This window comes from Ahaetulla prasina, chromosome 12 (assembly GCF_028640845.1).
Source record: "Ahaetulla prasina isolate Xishuangbanna chromosome 12, ASM2864084v1, whole genome shotgun sequence".
Lineage (NCBI taxonomy): Eukaryota > Metazoa > Chordata > Lepidosauria > Squamata > Colubridae > Ahaetulla > Ahaetulla prasina.
In genome coordinates, this window is record NC_080550.1 from 19,341,786 (window position 1) to 19,361,430 (window position 19,645).

General features: G+C 42.2%; 1 protein-coding gene across 3 annotated transcripts in view; it reads left to right on the top strand.

Moving 5' to 3' along the window:
- Positions 1–19,645, top strand: part of WWOX (WW domain containing oxidoreductase) — a 736,218-nt gene that overhangs the window by 403,297 nt on the left and 313,276 nt on the right. The gene's annotated exons all lie outside the window — the stretch shown is intronic.

Here is a 19,645-nt window from a genome sequence, read left to right on the forward strand (position 1 = left end):
GAAGAGTGATATGGGATTACCAGAGACAAAAGAAGCACATACCTGTCATTTCATTGATGGGAGGGAACTGTTCCTTGTGCTTCAGTATATGTTGTTATTGAAGATTCCTAAGATCTGCTCTCCGGCATTGCAGTTATGAGGTTCAGGTAACAAATGCTGAGGAAAGCCTCCAGGGGTGAAATGCTCCTGGTTCGGACCAGATCGCCCGATCCAGTAGCAATGGCGGTGGGTGGTTTGGAGAACCAGTAGCAAAAATCCCTGCCCCCGCTCCCATGCCCAGCTGAGCCTCGTGATTATCAGAGGGCTTTTTTTTTTTTACTTTTAAAAGCATTTTTTCTTTGGCTGAAAAAAATGCTTTGAAAAGTAAAAAAAAAAGCCTCTGATGATCGCATGGCTCAACTGGGATCGTCAGAGGCTTTTAAAAGCATTTTTTCTACAACCTCTTCGGCCAAAGAGGCTGTAAAAAAATGTTTTTAAAAAGTTCTGGTGATCAGGCAACTCAGCTGGGATTGTCAGAACCCTTTAAAAGCATTTTTTGCAATCTCTTTGGCAGAAGAGGTTGTAGAAAAAATGCTTTTTAAAGTAAAAAAAAAAGTTGGCCACGCCCACCCAGTCACCCACGCCCACCTTCAACCACGCCCACAGAACTGGTAGTAACAAATTTTACATTTCACCACTGAAAGCCTCTGGGAATCACAGTTTACTGGATTAGAAAACCCTTGGCGGTTTTTCCAAGGTAGTTTCTTTTAAGGCCAGGCAATGGATAGATGATGAAACACCGATGAATTTGAGGGCTGAAAGTTGAAACAGAACCCCAGTATCTTATCAGTTTTGCCTCCTTGGTAAATAGTGACCAAATGGTAAATAATTCACCAATGGTGAATTGTGGCTAAGCTATGGGACCATTTTGTCAACAATTTTCTGGTCAATGCTTTTGTGATAGTACCTGCAGCAAGTTCTCAAAATATTTTTCCGTTGGCTCAAGACGACTATCTCCATTACACCGCAAGCTTAAATCCAATGGCCATTAAGTAGGGAAATCCATATCTCAATGCCATTCAATTAATCCCCCAATTCCAAAACTTAATTTCCACCCTTTTCCCTAGTGGAAATCGCTTCTCTGGCAGTGGAAAGTAAACAAACAAACCAAAATGTCCTTCACCCTTGCCTAGGACTTTCACAGAAATTACCCCAGTTGTGAATAATCCATAACCAGTTTTATTTTCCCATATGTTGGTATAAATCAGGGGTCCTCAAACTTTTTAAACAGGGGGCCAATTCACGGTCCCTCAGACTGTTGGGGTGGAGGTCAAACTAGCTGGCTGGCTTGGTGTGGCTAGGTGATCATGTGACTCAGTGGGCATGGGTAGGTCATGTGACTAGGTAGATGTGGACTATTTAGCAGTCCATTAAACAATGCACATAAATTAAACTTTAATTGGTTTTGCTCCTGGAGAGTATTTTATTTGCTTTTGTTTGCATGTTGCTCTTTTAGTTGACTTTTCTTTTTACTAGATCATTTTTTTTCCAGTTATTTAGGAGTCTAGCGGTTCACTTCAGGAAACTCCGTTTTGCAGCAATTCTTCTCAGCCCCAAAGAGCTTACAATAAACAAACTATTCTCTCTATTCTGGAGGCGGAGAGGTCAAAAATGAGGCATGCGGATGCCTAGGAGGCCTCCGTGCGTCCCGTTTTTGGCTTCCCAGGGTATCCACGTGCCCCATTTTTGATCCGTAGTTTGAGGACCCCTGGTATATGATTATAAAGCCATTGGAAGTATGGAGTTTGTTCTTGCTACAGATTAATTTAAAAGGAGATTGAGCAGGTGGTTTTAGCGTGATGCGGCCCATCGTTACTGGTCTTAGTGCCTGTTTATTACACCCCTGAATCACCAACAGCTTTCTCTAAATGCTACAATAGCTGCTGGTGAAATAGAATGGGCAATGGCGAATAACCTCTTGTTCTTCTTTGCGAGCTTCTGGATGTAATGTGCCGGCCACCCTACAGCCCACTGTTGAGCTAGATGAACTCCTGACCTCATTTTTTTTGAGTTCTCCTCCTTGAAGGAAGCTTTTTGAAGGCCCAGGTCTTGGATTCTGAGGCCAGAATTATGGCCGCTGACCTTGTTTCACCGTGAGTACAAGATTGTTTTATGGGACCCAGACAAGCGAAGCCAGTTACAACTTTGCATGGGAAAGACACCTGCCAATCAATCTCCTTGCTTTCTGAGCACAGCCCTGTCATTGAGCCCTGACCTTTGAGAACATCTGACACTCTTGAAGAGTCACTGTGAGTTATGCCAGACAGGACTACATTGTGTGATATATTTTATGTCTTCCCATGTGCTCTGTTGAAAACAGATTACATTGAAAAGGGGGAGGGCTCGACGGCATTTGCCTAAACGGTAAGACAAGTGCAGAATTCATTTGCAGAGAGTTATTTCACTTGAGTTCCCTTTGTTTTGGTTGGCCTTTTCCATTCATGTTCCTCTTGAAGGAAGGAGAAATACATTCCTACTTCTCTCCTCATCACTGCTACAATTACAACCCCAGTGCAATTCTGGATTATTCTCAGAGATATTTAGCACCTAGCAACTACAGGAAATGGTTATGACATCTGCCTAATGACATCTGCCTAATGACTGGCAGGTCGTTGTAACCGCAAGCTTGTTAACCTGGACAAGATCAGGGATTAAGAATGACATGGTCCCTCATCTAACCTGGAATCTTGGAATTTCCCATCCTCCTTTGTAGTACGTGGGAAGCCCCTGGGATGTTTAGAAATAATTTTTCCTCTGGCCATCTGGGTTGCGTTGCCCTTTATGAGAGAAGCTGATAATGGAATGTCTTTTCATTCGTATTTAGGTCTGTTTCATTTCTTTCCCAGATTTTCCACAATACCTCACAAGGGCCAGTCTCTAAATATGGACTGAAGAGGTTAGGTGCTTTCAGAACTATTGATCAAGGAATGACTTCCTTCTTTCCTTCCTTCCTTCCTTCCTTCCTTCCTTCCTTCCTTCCTTCCTTCCTTCCTTCCTTCCTTTGTCTTTAAGTTTCAGGCAGCCAATATTATAATTCCAAATAAGCAATTATAAAATTTAAATCAACTGTATATACCATGTTTTCCCCAAAACAAGACTGGATCTTATATTAATTTTTGCTACAAAAGATGCATTGGGCCTTATTTTCTGTTTAGGTCTTATTTTGGGGGAAAATACAGTACTAAATGCACCCATCTGGCTGACAATCTTAACTGGGGCTTATTTTGGGGGTAGGGCTTATATTACGAGCATCCTGAAAAAATGATGCTAGGGCTTATTTTCCGGTTGGGTCTTATTTTTGCGGAAACAGGGTACTTATTTATACCTGGAAGGCTCAATGGAAGAAGATTCCCAACCTTCATGAACATAAGGTAGAATCCAGCCTGACTTCAAAAGCGAAGAGTGAGTCATAACAAGGAGGGCTCAGTGGGAGCGCTGCTACCTCTGTTGTGGGGAGGGGAGATCTGCACCTTCCCCTCTCTCCTCCATCCTCCACAAGGCAGATTCGATTCGGAGCAGACAATTGCAGAGATATTCAGATCCAAAGCTTATAGTGAATTATAGGTAAACCTCAGCACTTTGGGTTCCATATGGAACCAGTCAAGCAGCCAGAGTAGGTTTCACAATAAAGCTATTACATCACTTTCCAGCTCACATCTGGTTTATTCTGTATCACAGGGGTGAAATCCAGCAGGTTCTGACAGGTTCTGGAGAACCGGTAGAAGAAATTTTGATTAATTCAGAGAATCAGCAAACACCATCTCTGGCTGGCCCCAGAGTGGGGCGGGAATGGAGTTTGTGTGGTATCCTTCTCCTGGAGTGGGGTGGGAATGGAGATTGTGCAGTATCCTTCCCCTGCCACGCCCACAGAACCAGTACTAAAAAAATAATAATTTCATCGCTGCTGTATCAGTTTTAGCTTCTGTGTAATCTACAATAGCAGCTCATGTAAGATGAATTGCTGTTGTCCAAGCACGGAGCAACTATAGCCAGAACACTGAAGTTTGAAGCAATATGTACTTTTTTTTTCCCTTGAAAGAAAGAAACAAATAAAACCGAAATGGTGCTTATTTCCAAATCAGTTATACAGCTGGCTAAAAAGCAGGAGAGGAAAGAATTAAATCTCGGATATAAAATTTCCTACCTGACTGAATTACTGTTAACAAATAATTTAAGGAAACATGATGGCTGGTTCTGAAGCTTTTGACTAATGTGAAATGTGATTTAAGCTTTACTTGAAGATATTTTTTTTTTACATCAGCCAAGGAACATGATGTGATTTTAATCTGACTTTTCCCATTTAACATCTTTTTCATGCTGGAAAGACAGTAAGTGGTAGTGGTTAGAATATCTGATTTTCATGGAGGAGTCTTCAGTTGCTTCAATTGCTGGAAATGGGCATAAAATGCTGAAAATTGCAGCCACAGGAACATGGGACACTGCAAATGGCCATAAATGGGAGCTGGTTGCCAAGTATTCCAAATGCATGACCTTAAGGGACTCAGGGGACGCGGTGGCTCAGGGGCTAGGATGTTGAGCTTGTCGATTGAAAGGTTGGCAGCTCAGCGGTTCGAATCCCTAGTGCTGCCATGTAACGGGATGAGCTCCCATGACTTGTCCCAGCTTCTGCCAACCTAGCAGTTTCGAAAGCATGTAAAAAATGCAAGTAGAAAAAATAGGGACCACCTTTGGTGGGAAGGTAACAGCGTTCCGTGCGCCTTTGGTGTTGAGTCATGCCGGCCACATGACCACGGAGACGTCTTCGGACAGCGCTGGCTCTTCGGCTTTGAAACGGAGATGAGCACCGCCCCCTAGAGTCGGCAATGACTAGCACGTATGTGCGAGGGAACCTTTACCTTTACCTTTTAAGGCAGGGGTGTCAAACTCGTGGCACACGGGCCGGATGCATCACGCGCTGGCGAGGCCCACCCCCGTTTTAGCGACGGGGGAAAAAGTCGTGATATGTCTCATGACGACAACGTGACACCGCAAGTTTGAAACCCCTGCCCTAGGGTCGTTATGTGTGTCATAATTCCGGAACTGGGTCATAAGCAGCTCAGGGCAGTTCCATCGTAACTTCAAATGGTCACTAAGTTAGGGCTACCTTATGAATGAAGGTGCCAGGATAATGTTGCAGGTTCCAATCTGAGTTGTTCATTGGGACCAGAGGTTTAGTCTTCCGAGGTTTCGGACTTGTGCTGGAGCCCACCCTGAGGAAACTTCTCTCTATTGGAAAGTGTGCTTTGAGTTGTTCTATGCATAATATTTGTGTGTGGCATTTTAGTTGTTGGTTGGAGTGTTGATGGCCAGCTATTAAGTCGTTGGCTGTTTCCTTATACTCCCAAGTCCTTCACTCCGGAGTACCTGATAAACGTAAAGGTAAAGGTTCCCCTCGCACATATGTGTTAGTCATTCCCGACTCTAGGGGGCGGTGCTCATCTCCGTTTCAAAGTCGAAGAGCCAGCGCTGTCCGAAGAGTCTCCATGGTCATTTGGCCAAATGCCAAAGGCGCACGGAACGCTGTTACCTTCCCACCAAAGGTGGTCCCTGTTTTTCTACTTGCATTTTTTTACGTGTTTTCGAACTGCTAGGTTGGAAGAAGCTGAGACAAATAACGGGAGCTCACCCTGTTATGCGGCTGTAGGAATTTGAACCGCTGAACTGCCGACCTTTCAATCGACAAGCTCAGCGTCTTAGGCACTGAGCCATCACGTGCCTACAGAGTACCTGATAAGCTGGTGGTAAATCAACACTCTTATTGACTGACGGGGGACCATTAGGATTACCTGTACTGTATTTACACACAGTAAATACAGGGGTCCCCAACCATGGGCCTATGAGTGGGCTGTGCGGGAATTGCAAAGGGGCCGCAGAAACGGCTGGCACACGCGCACAGATGCACCCCCACTTGTGCGAGCAGCGTGTGGGATCATGCATTTCATGGAAACAAAACTGCATGCGCGCACATGCTTGCTGGCCATTCACACAGAACCATTCCTCTCCCAACCCCCAACCCCCGCCAGTCTGCAAAGCCAGAAACATTGGGGAACTCTGCCATAGATGATTCTCAAAACCTCCCATTTAAAAGTAAAACTGGAACCTGAATGCTTTACTTAAGCCGCCAGGGCAATTTTTCCCATTTTTTTCATTATTTTGCCCACTTTTGAAGATGCTTGTGTTGACCTGAGTTTGGAAACTAGTGTCTCAATATCTGGCAATGTCTTGGGCTAAATACTCTAGGAAATATTAAAAAGGCAGAATATTATAGTTCCCTGGATGAGAAAAGGAGAAACATGTTTTTAAAGACAAAGCAGCTCCCTGCTCTAGGGTGATGGGATTAAGACCTTCACCCTCAGGACCTGATAGGATTAGCTTCATTCCTCATCACCCAGCAAGATTCAACCAAGCCTGAGATTCAAGACAACCTACAAAGTTACCCCTGCATGGCCCCATGGGAATCTGACAACCAATCAGGATACACACACACACATATATATATATATATATATATATATATCCCTCCCTCTCTCCCTCCCTCTCTCTTACTCTCTCTCCGTCTCTTACTCTTTCTTTCTCTCTGTCCCCCCCTCTCTCTCTCTTCCTCTCTCTCTCTCTCCGTCTCTCTTCCTCTCTCTCTCTCTCTCTCTCTCCCTCCCTCCCTCCCTCCATTCATCCCTCCCTCCCTCCCTCTCCCGTGTGCTCGATTGCTCAGGACCTCAAACCATGTGGCCCTGTCCACCATTAAACCATCTTTCCAAACAGCTTCCATGTTTCCAGTGTCTTTCTCCCCACTTGGAACTGAACCCAGATGGACATGTCTTCCAACAAATACTAAGTTGGGGTATTATGAAAAATAAGAAAAAATAGTGGTTTCTTGCTGTGGCTACCATCCATTAAGCTGGCTGAATATAATATAATATTGCCCTATTTGCTTGCCTGCACCCAGAAATACCAAGAACGATCATTGCTTATGTTCTATTTTTGCCAAGATTTACAATATAGCAGCGTGGGTGTTTCTCCACCAGACCAGCTTTTTAAACTTCCCTATACGGTCCAAAAGTGGTTGTTGTTGTTTTTTTCCAACAGGAAAGGAGCTTGTTTGCATGTCAGTGACATGCGTGCCAAAACTCTCTTTGGGGTTTTTAGGAAGACGATTCTCTGTATGTTAGGAGTAAATAGATATATTAAAATAAGCTACGGGACATATAGTGCAGTATAACAATGATAAATGATGTTGTGTGTAATTTCTCTACTATTAACATAAAGTAATATAAACTGAAGGACACTAGTCTATTGAGAGAGTTAGTAGCTAATGTTCCATGTCAGATGTGGACAATGTCAGGACTGAATACAGATTAGACAGTGTCCTTTTCTCCCCGAGGGAATTAAACTTTAAGTCACCACTGGCTGCCAATGGTTTTACTGCATTTTGTTGGTGCCTTTCCTGGTCTATTAATTCAGGAGCTGTAAATGACAATGTGAGTAAAAAGGTTTTCCAGTGGGATGCATCTCATTTCAGTATCCACAATACAGGCTCAATCCCATTGTGTCATAGTACACATTAAAAATGATGTGGATTAACCATAGTTCTCTTTGGATGCCGGCGATGTTTCCTTCTTTTCTTCCCTCGATTCCAAGAGGGTAGTATTCTTCGTTTACCAGAATGAGGAATCTGGATATTTTTTCTCTGGATATGTAAAAACAAAAGAACTCATCAACCAGCCAATGAAAATGTTGAATAGCACTTTCTATTTGTGGGCTCCAATTCCAGAATTCCCCAGCCAGCAAATCAAAGTCCACACATTTTCAAGTTACCACTAACTAAATTAGACTAGATTATCTGTCTGTCTGTCCATCCATCCACCCTCCCTCCCTCTTTCTCTCTCCTTCTAGTCTAGTTAGCAGCCGAGTATATCTACGTACATACACATACATCATACAGGTAGTCCTCAACAACCATAATCGAGGCCAACATTTTTGTTGCTAAATGAAACATTTGTTAAACGAGTTTTGACTCATTTAAGACTTTTCTTGCCATAGTTGTTAAGTGAACCACTGCAGCTGTTGTGTTAATAACATGGTGGTTAATTGAATCTGGTTTCCCCATTGATTGGTTGTCAGACAGTCGCAAAACTCCCTGATCACATGATCCCAAGGCACTGCAATTGTCATAAAACCTTTCATCGCGAGCTTAAAACTCACTTATTCATCTGCATAGGACTGGGTTAGTTTTTTAAATTTATGGGTTTTTAATGGGTTTTGTATTATTTATTCTAAATTTTTAATCTCGGCCAATTGAATAAGTTTTTTAATTGTATTTTAATTGTATTTATATTGTAATATTATTGTGTATTTTTATCTGGCTGTGAACCGCCCTGAGTCCTTCGGGAGAAGGGCGGTATAGAAATTTAAATAATAAATAAAATAAATAAATAAATAAATAAATATGAGTCAGTTGCCAAGCATCTGAAGTTTGATTACTTGACCATGGGGATGCTGCAATGGTTGTGTGAAAAACCAAGATAAATTTTCAGTATCGTCGTAACTTTGAACACTCCGTTGGAAGAAATGTCCATCTGGGTTCAGTTCTAAATGGGAAGAAAGACCAGCTGGAGACTGCTTGGAAAGATGGTTTTTAATGGTGGAAAGAATCACATGGTTTGAGGTCCTGGGGGAAAAGTCACATGGAATGGAGAGAGAGAGAGATTTATATACTCTCTTGAGCTCTGCCTTAGAGTTTCCTGTTCCTGTACAAGAAATGTATCCCATTGGCTGTCAGACTCCCAAGGGGCGGTGGTCTTAGTAGCTTTGTAGGCTGTCGGTGTCCCAGGCTTGGTTGAGCCTTGCTGGGTGATATAATCTTCCCAGGTGCCATGTGGCGAGTTCTGTTGCTAGATGGGTAGAGGGCTACTCCTGTCTGTTGGATCTTGGGTGAGGGCATTTGCCTATGAATAGACCTAGCTATCTCTTTATCTCTTAAGTGTGGACATCTGCTGGGGGCTATTGAGGATGGTGGGGCTATTAAGAGTGCCTAAAAACATGTTTCTCCATTTCTTATCTAGGGAAATATAGTATTCTGCCTTTTTAATATTCCTAGAATATTTCATTCTTCTAGGAGAGGGGGGTTGCTAACTTCCTACAACTCACTAAACGATGAGGGCTACCTGTATGTATGTATGTATGTATGTATGTATGTATGTATGTGTCGTGTCCCACTCCTCCGCTGACGGCCGGGTCAGGGAAATCCGAATCAGGCTTGCCTCTGCAGCTCTGCCCAAAGTCCTAGCAAAGTCCTCAGAGCAGGCAGGAGACCAGTAAGTGACTTCAGCAAGATAAGTTCGACTTTGCCTGACTCAGAAACTGCCAGAAAGCAGATCCTTTATATAGACCATGGGGTGTGGCTCCATGACTCAGCACTCATTAAGGCCTGCCCCTCCCTTCCTTCTGTTGCCTCCACCTATCCAATCTTCTGATGCGAGGGTCACTCCAATCAGGTGTTGGAAGTAAACTTTCCTCAGGCTCACATGCTGTGGAGGAGGGGGAGGGGTCTAGCTGCTCCGTTTGCCTGGGCATGGAGCCAGGGCTGGGGCCGGGGGATGCTCCCTCCTCTGCAGCCTGCTTGGGCATGGAGCCAGGGCTGGGACCGGGAGGTGCCCCCTCCTCTGCAGCTTGTCTGGGCATGGAGCCAGGACTGGGGCCGGGAGGCATACATTCCTCCGTGTTCGGGAGCAGATAAGCAAACCCCGGCTGCGGTGAGAGTGGACAAGACACAACAGTATGTATGTGTATATATATATATGTATATGTATATGTATATATATATGTATATGTATATGTATCTATCCCACAAGAAAGACAGTAGCTGTTATGGTCTGCCAGCAACCTGCAGAGCTGGGAGTGGAGTCGGACAGCGATGAGGCTGAGGAAGAACATTGGCCAGTCCTGGAGGCTGGGGAAGGCCCGGATGAGGGCTCTGCGTTGGTGGCAGAGGTGGGGCCAGGGCCATTGGGGAGTGATGTGCGGACTCCGGAGCCTCCAGAGGCTGACAGTAGTGAGGCAGAGGAACAGGAGGAGCCTGTTCTTAATGCACACATGAGAAGAGCTGCCAGAAGGCAAGAGCAGCTAAAGCAAAGAAGACGACTCGGGAGTAGGGCCAGGAGATGATTGGCCTCTCCCATAAGGCTTAAAAAACCAGTTTGGACTACGCTAAGAATGAGTTAATTCTCAGCTGTTCTAATAAAGTCTGTTTGTTTTTTGAACTGCGTGGGTCTACTACTACGTACTTGGGCCTGGGTCACAACAATAGCAAACCACTTTTGCCCAAGGTTTCACCAGGAATAACCAAGTCAAGGGAATCTTTACTTTCTAACAACACGACAATGTTTAAAAAGACTTCCATCTTGATCCTGCTTACACCGGGTTTGATTTTTACTCACAACCAACAAACATGGTGAACGATAATCGTCATCATCATCATCAGCCCAACCAAATACTTTTCTAAATCCATTGCTAATAAGCATCCTATTTTAAGATAGAAGAGCGCTTTTTTTTTCTCCTCCTGAAGCTGATTATCTTGCTCGGCCTCTGAAGGACATTGCCTAGTTCCATGCTTCCAAAAGAAGGCAGGGCTGAGCCATGAATAAAACCTAAATTGGATTATCTTTAAATTAAATTACATTCAAATTAAGTTAACTAGATCTCACACTAGTAAGATCCTCTTTTGCAAAGCTCGGTGAGCAAAAGTTGGCCATTTCTTTTTCTCTCAGTTCAAAACTCCCTCATAAGGCTGTTGTGAAAATTACAATTTTCACAAGAAAGGAAACTTGTTATGCTGTTTGTGAGGAAAAGGAAGAAATAAACAAGTACTTGTTTGTTCAGTGTCTTTCTTCCCCTATAGTTTAACTGCATCTGGGCAGGCTGTTTTATAGCCTAATTCACTGAAAAACAGTTTAGCTAAATGTGATTTCTACTTTATATAGCATTTTATAAATTACCACTTGATCAGCTGTTGCAAAACATTTCTCTGGGCAATACAGAGTTTAGTCAAGGTTTCTTCCTTTTTTCATTTTTAAAAAAAAACATAAAATTTTTAATTATTTCATTCAGGATTGGGTAGAATTTTTTTTCCTGCAAATTGTCTTTTTTCCTTAGGATAGGGTTGTTGGTGGATTGATTTGATTTAATTTTTAAACGTCACCCCACTGAGCCTGGGCTCTTGCAGCATATAACTAAAACCAATACCCTGCCTAAAAGGGGACACACAATTGTCACATACAGCTAAACGTAACGGGGGACAATATAGCATAAACTACTTGCTACTGAAAGGGTGGCTTAGTGGGTAAGACTCTGAGCTTGTCGATCGAAAGGTCGGCAGTTTAGCGGTTCAAATCCCTAGTGCCGTGTAACGGGGTGAGCTCCCGTTCCTTGTCCCAGCTTCTGCCAACCTAGCATTTCAAAAGCACATTAAAAATGCAAGTAGAAAAATAGGGACCACTTTTGGTGGGAAGGTAATAGTGTTCCATGCACCTTTGGCATTGAATCATGCTGGCCACATGACCATGGAGATGTCTTTGGACAGCACTGGCTCTTCGGCTTTGAAACGGAGATGACCAATGCCCCCTAGAGTCAGGAACGACTAGCACGTATTTGCGAGGGGAACTTTTACCTTTACCTTTACTTGGTACTGAGTGAATTGAATTGAATATTGTCACTGACTACACCGTCTTTTTTTTTTTTTGCAGTAGAGTAAGATTTGCTTCACTTCTTGTGTGTTAGTGCATTTGTGTGTGTGTGTGTGTGTGTGTGTGTGTGTGTGTGTGTACTTGTGCGTTGCAGAAAACTGCCTACAGTACTTTTAGCCTTTGACGTTGGACCAAACATCTTGTCCTGTCATGTAGCACCATTCTGAAAACATTCCTAATTAAGATACAGCGCAATTGATTCCTTTGTGTTTATCTGTTGTGTCAAGGAGGTATTTCAAAAACGAGGACATAAAAATGCTGTTAACATATTTAAAAAAAAGTGACGAAAAAAAGCCTACGAGGTTTTAGTCTCTCCCTCTCTCCCTATTTTCCAGAGCACCCCTTGAACGCCGTGATAATAAATTCAGAGGCCTGACAGTGTCTTAAGTCTGCTGTGCCTTTGCCCTCAATTTCAGTGAGATGGGCCATTGAAAACTCATTACAAGCTGTTTAGACTCTGACTTTGACTTTTGCTCAGCAGTGAACAAAATTAACAGCTCTTGGAGGGGAAGGGGAGGGGAGGAGGAAGAAATGTGTGTGAGAAAACCAAGGGATTCTTGGTTTAGTTGTGTCAACAGGTTGAACTCTCAAAGTACACATGTTCTACCTGTGTCCTCATCTTGATGGCACTTCCCATGCCCATTTCTTCTCCCAATTGGTCACCAGAAGGGTAGCATTCGCTGCAGGTCAGATATTCAGTTTTACTTTGTTTGTTTGTTTATATCCCACCTTTATTCTTTTTGCGAATAATTCAGGGAGGAGAACATATCCAGCTCACTTTCCTCCTCCTATTTTTCACACAACAACCACCTGGTGGGTTGAGTTGGCCTAAAGAGAGGGGCCTAAAGAGTTGGCCTAAAGAGTTGGCTTAAAGAGAGGGGTTGGTCCAAGGTCACCCAGCTGGCTTTCATGTCTAAGGAAGAACTAGAATTCACCGTCCTCCGGTTCCTTGTGTTATCCACTAGACCAGGAGTCGTCAACCTTAAACAGTCAAAGAGCCACAAAGGTCCTAACTGGAAGCCCCCGTTCAATTCTGGAGACGACCAGAAGTCCGGTTCCCCCATCATAGAGTCTCCTTCTAGCAAGGCATCCTTTTTCCTCTGCTGAAGGGAAGTCAGGTTCCCGCACCATAGTCTCCTCCTAGCACAGCATCCTTTTTCCTCTACCTATCCTAACCGAAAGCCCTATCAGTTGTGGAGCTGACCAGCAACAGGGAGCCCCAGCAGGGGGATGAAAGAGCCACATGTGGCTCCAGAGCCGCAGGTTGCTGACCGCTGCACTAGACCAAACTGTCTCTCTAACTCGGTTGTAGCAGGGCTGCTCTGTAAATTTAACGGTTCGTTCTTTCAAATGCTGTCCATCTCCCTCATCCTCCACCCCAATTTATTGCAAATATTACCTTGATAAGAGCAAGTGGAAGGAGTCTCTAACAGGGATTTCTTTTCTCTTTTCTCTGCTGCTGTTTAACAAATGTTTGCTATCCCTTATTCTGTAACTGTGTGGAAGAACAAAATTCTGGTGGACTGTTAACCCATAAACTTGTTCACAACAGCAGACAAATTCAACCCTCTCTTATTCAGCTGTTACATAAATTGTAGGAACAATATGAATATCCTGGAAATTTCTTCTTTTATTTTTTTCTCCCTCCCTCCCTTCTGTTTCTCTTTCCTTGGTTCCTTCATTCCTCCCTCCTTTCTTATCTCCTTCCTTCCTCCCTCCCTCCCTCTTTTCATCTTTTTTTATATTGGGCGATTCTGCAATAAATTATGCTTCCAAATACTGGACATATTAGAATCAGCAAAACGTTCTGAAGAAAGCTCAAAGCACATCACTGTTGAATCAACATTGAAGTTTGCACTGAAGTTTACGTTAAACTTTACAGTTTGTGTGACAGGAATCGTTTATACTTGAATAGAGATGAGGAAATAACTTATACAGTATGTGCCAGGAGAAGAGGGAGGGAAGAAATCAAATGTTCTGTTTGGTTTAAATAAGCTTTAGGTTTCAACCCCACTTATATAGACAGCTGGCCTAGAGCCATAGTATGGGCAGTGTCTTCAAGGTCAGAAGAGGCTTTTCCAAAAACCCACTGGAATTTTACCAATGGGAGAATCCCTACAATGAGCTGATCAGGCGAAAAAGAAAAAAAAGGGGTGTCAGCCATAAAAGCTTTATCTACCCTGTCCGCTGTTCTAGTAATCAAACAAGAAAGGCTGTATCTTCTCACCCTTTCTTTCTCATATCGGTGATGTTGCTATTATAGTGAACAATCATTGATTTGAAATCTCAGCCAGTTATGGATGACATTGATCCCGTGGGTTCATACATCAGCTATTTATTTTATCAAATGAAGGTTTGCTTTAACCCAGTGGTCTCCTCACTGAGACAGAACTCTGCACTCAACCATGGGTTGTAAAGCATCATGAATGACTAAGTCCCATCCAAGCAGACCACACTGTAGCTTAGCTACCCTGCATAGGTCCAGCCAGTGATATCTAAAACTTGACACCATTCCACAAGGCTATTACGAAATTTCAAATGTCACTTGGAGGTACTTGGAAGAAACTTGCCATCTGTTGAACTAAAAAGCATATCATTAAGGGGATACGGTGGCTCAGTGGCTAAGATGCTGAGCTCGTCGATCGAAAGGTCGGCAGTTCAGTGGTTCGAATCCCTAGTGCCGTGTAACGGGGTGACCTCCCGTTTCTTGTCCCAGCTTCTGCCAACCTAGCAGCTCGAAAGCACGTCAAAAATGCAAGTAGTAAAATAGGGACCACCTTTGGTGGGAAGGTAACAGCGTTCCGTGCGCCTTTGGCGTTGAGTCATGCCGGCCACATGACCACGGAGACGTCCTCGGACAGCGCTGGCTCTTCGGCTTTGAAATGGAGATGAGCACCACCCCCTAGAGTCGGGAACGACTAGCACATATGTGCGAGGGGAACCTTTACCTTTTTAAGGGGGGAAAAAAGCATCATGTTCCTTGTACGTTCTGAAAGGACTTATTTTGGAGTTTAAAATCTGTATTTGAACATCAGGTATTCATAGTCTCCATCTCATGAATCTGAGACTAGCTGCCTGTGTCTGCTGCTGTTTTCTCCACTACTGGATCTAAAGATAAATTCTGAGTGCCTGTGGAGATTCTCAATCGTCCAGGTCATGGTTGTCTCAAAGGTGCTTTTTTAAAAGGCTTGGTTTCTTCTTGTTGTTTTTTTCCTTGAAAATGTTTCGTTTCTCATCCAAGAAGCTTCTTCACTTCAAGACAGAACTGAGAACTGGAGAAGCTTCTTGGATGAGAAGTGAAAAATGGCCACTTGCCTTTTGGAAAAGCCCTTTTGGGATAAGTTCTCAGTGTTGGGGGCCTAGGTGAAGTTTTCCCAACTGTTATGCAAACACTCATCTGCTCTTCAAAATCAAACTGTGTTTCTCTTGATCTCGCTCAAAACAGTATCTCAGTTCAGATTCCCCCCAGTCTCCATCACCAATAACTATTTACAAACAGGCCTTGACTTATGACCATTCATTGTGTTGCCATTCCAAGTTACGATGGCACTGGTAAAAGTGATTTACAACCAGTCCTCCTGCTTATCATCCCTGCAAAGCACCCCAGCACTCAACTAATTGCAATTTGGGCGCTCGGCAACTGTCATGCATTTATGATGGCTGCAGCATTCCATGGTCCCATGGTCACCATTTTTAACCTTTTGCAGAGAGCTTCTGACAAGTAAATGCAATGCGGGAAGCTGGATTTGCTTAACAACCATGTGATTCTCTTAATGACCGTATCATTTAGTGATGAAAATTTCAGTCCCAATTGGGCTTGCAACTAGAGAATTCTTGCTTCCATTTGTTAGCTGCTACTGTTGGTGATGTTGCTACACCAACAAAATAAATATATTTTAGATAGATATAGGACCTGTATACTGCACGAATCAAGAAGAGGGCCGTGAAAATATTTACAGATCCCTCACATCCAGGACATAAACTGTTTCAACTCCTATCCTCAAAACGACGCTATAGAGCAGTGCACACCAGAACAAAAAAAAAAAAAAAAAAACAACAACAACTAGACACAAGAACAGTTTTTTCCCAAAGGCCATCACTCTGCTAAACAAATAATTCCCTCAACATTGTCAAACTATTTACTAAATCTGCACTACTATTAATCTTCTCATCGTTCCCATCACCAATCTCTTTCCACTTATGACTGTATGACTGTAACTTTGTTGCTGGTAATCCTTATGATTTATATTGATATATTGACCATCAATTGTGTTGTAAATGTTGTACCTTGATGAACGTATCTTTTCTTTTATGTACACTGAGAGCATATGCACCAAGACAAATTCCTTGTGTGTCCAATCACACTTGGCCAATAAAAAATTCTATTCTATTCTATACAGAGATGAGATATAGATGAGATATCTATAGAGATATCTATATATATCTATATCTATATCTATCTATCTATCTATCTATCTATCTATCTATCTATCTATCTATCTATCTATCTATAGAGAGATATCTATAGAGAGATCTATAGATTAGATAGATAGATAGATAGATAGAAAGATAGATGATAGATAGATAGATAGATAGATAGATAGATAGATAGATAGATAGATAGATAGATAGATAGATAGATAGATATAGGTGTATAGACAGATATAGATATAAATATATAGCAATGATGGTGAACCTTTTCAGCACTGAGTGCCAGAAATATCGCACGGAAACATTATGTGTGGTTGCATGGACTCATCAGAGCTGCGCTCCAGAAAAGCCAAACTTCCGGGTTCTAGCACGCATGCACGCCCGATGATCAGCTGGCCGGTGCGCATGCGCAGGGTGGTTTTCGGCATTGCCGCGCACACAAAGGGATCGTGCTCTGGAAAAGCTGAACTTCCGGGTTCTAGCACGCATGCACGCCCAATGATCAGCTGGCCGGTGCGCATGCGTAGGGCGGTTTTCGGCACTGCGTGCACGCAAAAGGATCGTGCTCTGGAAAAGCTGAACTTCCGGGTTCTAACATGCATATGTGCCTGTTCAGCTGGCCACTGTGCATGCGCAAACCGGTTTTCGACACTGCCGCACATGCAAAAGACAGCTGATCGTCTCACATGCATGCGCATCAGAAACCTGGAAGACAAACAGGCAGGGCCGTGCAACATGGCTTCATGTGCCATGGCTTTGGGCACGCATGCCATAGGTTCGCCACCACGGATACTGTATATAGATACAGATTAGATATAAATATTTTTTAATTAAAATCCTCCCTACTTTTTTTCTTTACTTCAAAATTCTTGTTTGCTATTCTTAGAAGTCCATGATTGTTATTTTACAAATTCATAGATTCCAATTTCTGGCATACAGTTGCACTCCCTGTGGACAATATACAGAGAATATTCTCACATTTGTATTAAATATTTTTACTACTAGCCATGCCTGTTGAACGGAGCTTCCAAAATATGCTCCATTATTATTATGACTATTTAATTTCTTATTCCTATAAAGCTGCATGTAAGGTCGGCTACATCTAGGGTAGAAGAAAAGAAGAATCTGTATACCAATAGGGAAAGATCGTATCAGAGATGCTTACAGCTCTGTTCTTGAGATGTCAACACATTAATTTTCTCCCTTCCCCCAAATATTGGATAAAAAAGCTCCCCCAGTGACTTTTCTCAGTTTTGCTTACTGGAGCACTTGGCAATACCTATTTTGAACATTCCCTGAACCAGCGGCCTCAAGGGATGTCCTTCAAATTCTAAATATAACCATCTTGGCTATATTTCTTTTTAAACAAATAATGAAATCAGCCGAACTCCTTTCTTGAAAGAATTTGTAGTAGGTATGGAACAACACCTTTGCACAGATTCCTTGAAAGTATCTCATATAATTTATTATTATTGTCTTATTATTATTTTTTTTCACTGTGTCTAATATTCTTAAAACTTGGTTTATCTAAAAAAAAAAAAGGAGGAGGGGAGGGAGAATAAATTTAATCTCTGCCAAATAGTCTTTTGTGTTTGTTGAACTGGGATAAGAACCTGAATTTTCAGGATAGTTATATAATTTCAAGAGAAAAAGTCAGTTTTCCGATTTCCTCCTTGAAGTTTTATTTCTATTGTTAAGGGAAAAAATAAAATTGTTTAGCATTCTAATGTAAGTAAAGGTTCTTTACCTACTAGTCAAGTAATCAAACAGCAAATACTTGCTATTTAACTACTTTAAAAAATTCAATTTAATACCGACCTAGCATTTTATCTCTTCAGATAATGTTTAACTACATTAATGAACATACTCCGTAATAAATAGTGGGTGATACGATAGAGCTCCCTTATTTCAGTATTTTGGTCCAGCTCTGCCATGAAAATAGTCTTTGATGTTGACATATGTTCATGCAGTTGTGGTGTTCTCTCAAAAGCTTTTTTTTTTTTTCCTGAATGAGGGAAGCTAAAATATTCTTTGTAGGTCCTGGCTTCTTACATTATGCTAATACATATGGTTTGTTTCATTGACACTTAAAACATTGTGTGGACTCAGCCCCTGTGATCTGCATATCCTTTCCTTTCCAGCTCAATCTGATTTGTGTCGCACGTCTTTTATTTTAGCTTATAATAGAAAATTGCCAAATTACTCCCACTAAATCCGATTTTTTTTTAAACAAACAAAAACATTTTAATCGCATAATGATATATCCGTCTCCCACTCTTTCTTTTCTTTCTCAATGGACCACAGGGGGGTCTTTTCTTAATGAAGTGAAATCTATTCCATTACACAAGCATGAGTATAAACATTTCAGATATAATTTATTATACCTAATTAATTTATGGCAGCTTAACTGTTAGGGATTCTGTGCATCGCGCACATCATATTTTAACTCTTTTTTTTATTAATCATTCTTTTGTTAATTTTTTTTCCTCAGAGTTGAACGCTGCTTTTTTCTTTTTGATTTTTCCCTGCCTCCCTTTTGCAGGGGATTACTGAAAAACGTGAATGGAGTAGTCTCCTGGCATGTTTCTGAAAAGGTGACAGCATTAATTAGTAGTATTGTTGGTAGTAGTTAACAAATAGTCCTTGACTTACGACCACAATTGAGTACAACATTTCTGTTTTTAAGTGAGACGTTTGTTCTGTGAATTTGCCCAAATTTTACAACCTTTCTTGCCACCGTTGTTAAGTGAATCACTGCAGTTGGTAAACTAGTAACACGGTTGTTAAGTGAATCTGGCTTCCCCATTGACTTTGCTTGCCAGAAGGTAGCAAAAGATGATCACGTGACCGTGGGACACAGTCAACAGTCATAAAAATGAGTCAGTTTGCCAAGACTCTGAATTTTGATCACATCATCACAGGGAAGCTGCGAAGGTCGTAACTTTGAAAAACAGTCACAAGTCACCATTTTCAAATTGTGCTCAAGTTGCCGTTGTAACTTTGAACGGTCACTAAGCAAACTGTTGTAAGTCAAGGATTACCTATATCAGGGGTCAGCTGTGGAGCCGCAAGTGGCTCTTTCATCCCTCTGCTGCAGCTCCCTTTCACTCAAAATATGCGTCACAACCACCAATGTGCGACACCTGCCGGCACACGATTTATTGAGCTTTTGAAACCCCTGATAGGCCAACCATGGATAAATCCAAGAAAAGAAAAGTTTCAGAAGAAAAGAGAACATTTAATTCAACTACGTATGCTAGTTTTGTGGCCTCTCAATAAATAGTCAGGCACGGAAAGGGGTTTTGTGGCTCCCGGTGTTTTCTTTTCTGTGGGAAATGGGTCCAAATGGCTCTTTGAGTGTTTAAGGTTACAGACCCCTGACCTATATAGAACAGAATGTATGATGTAAGGGTTGCACAATACATTGGAGGTCA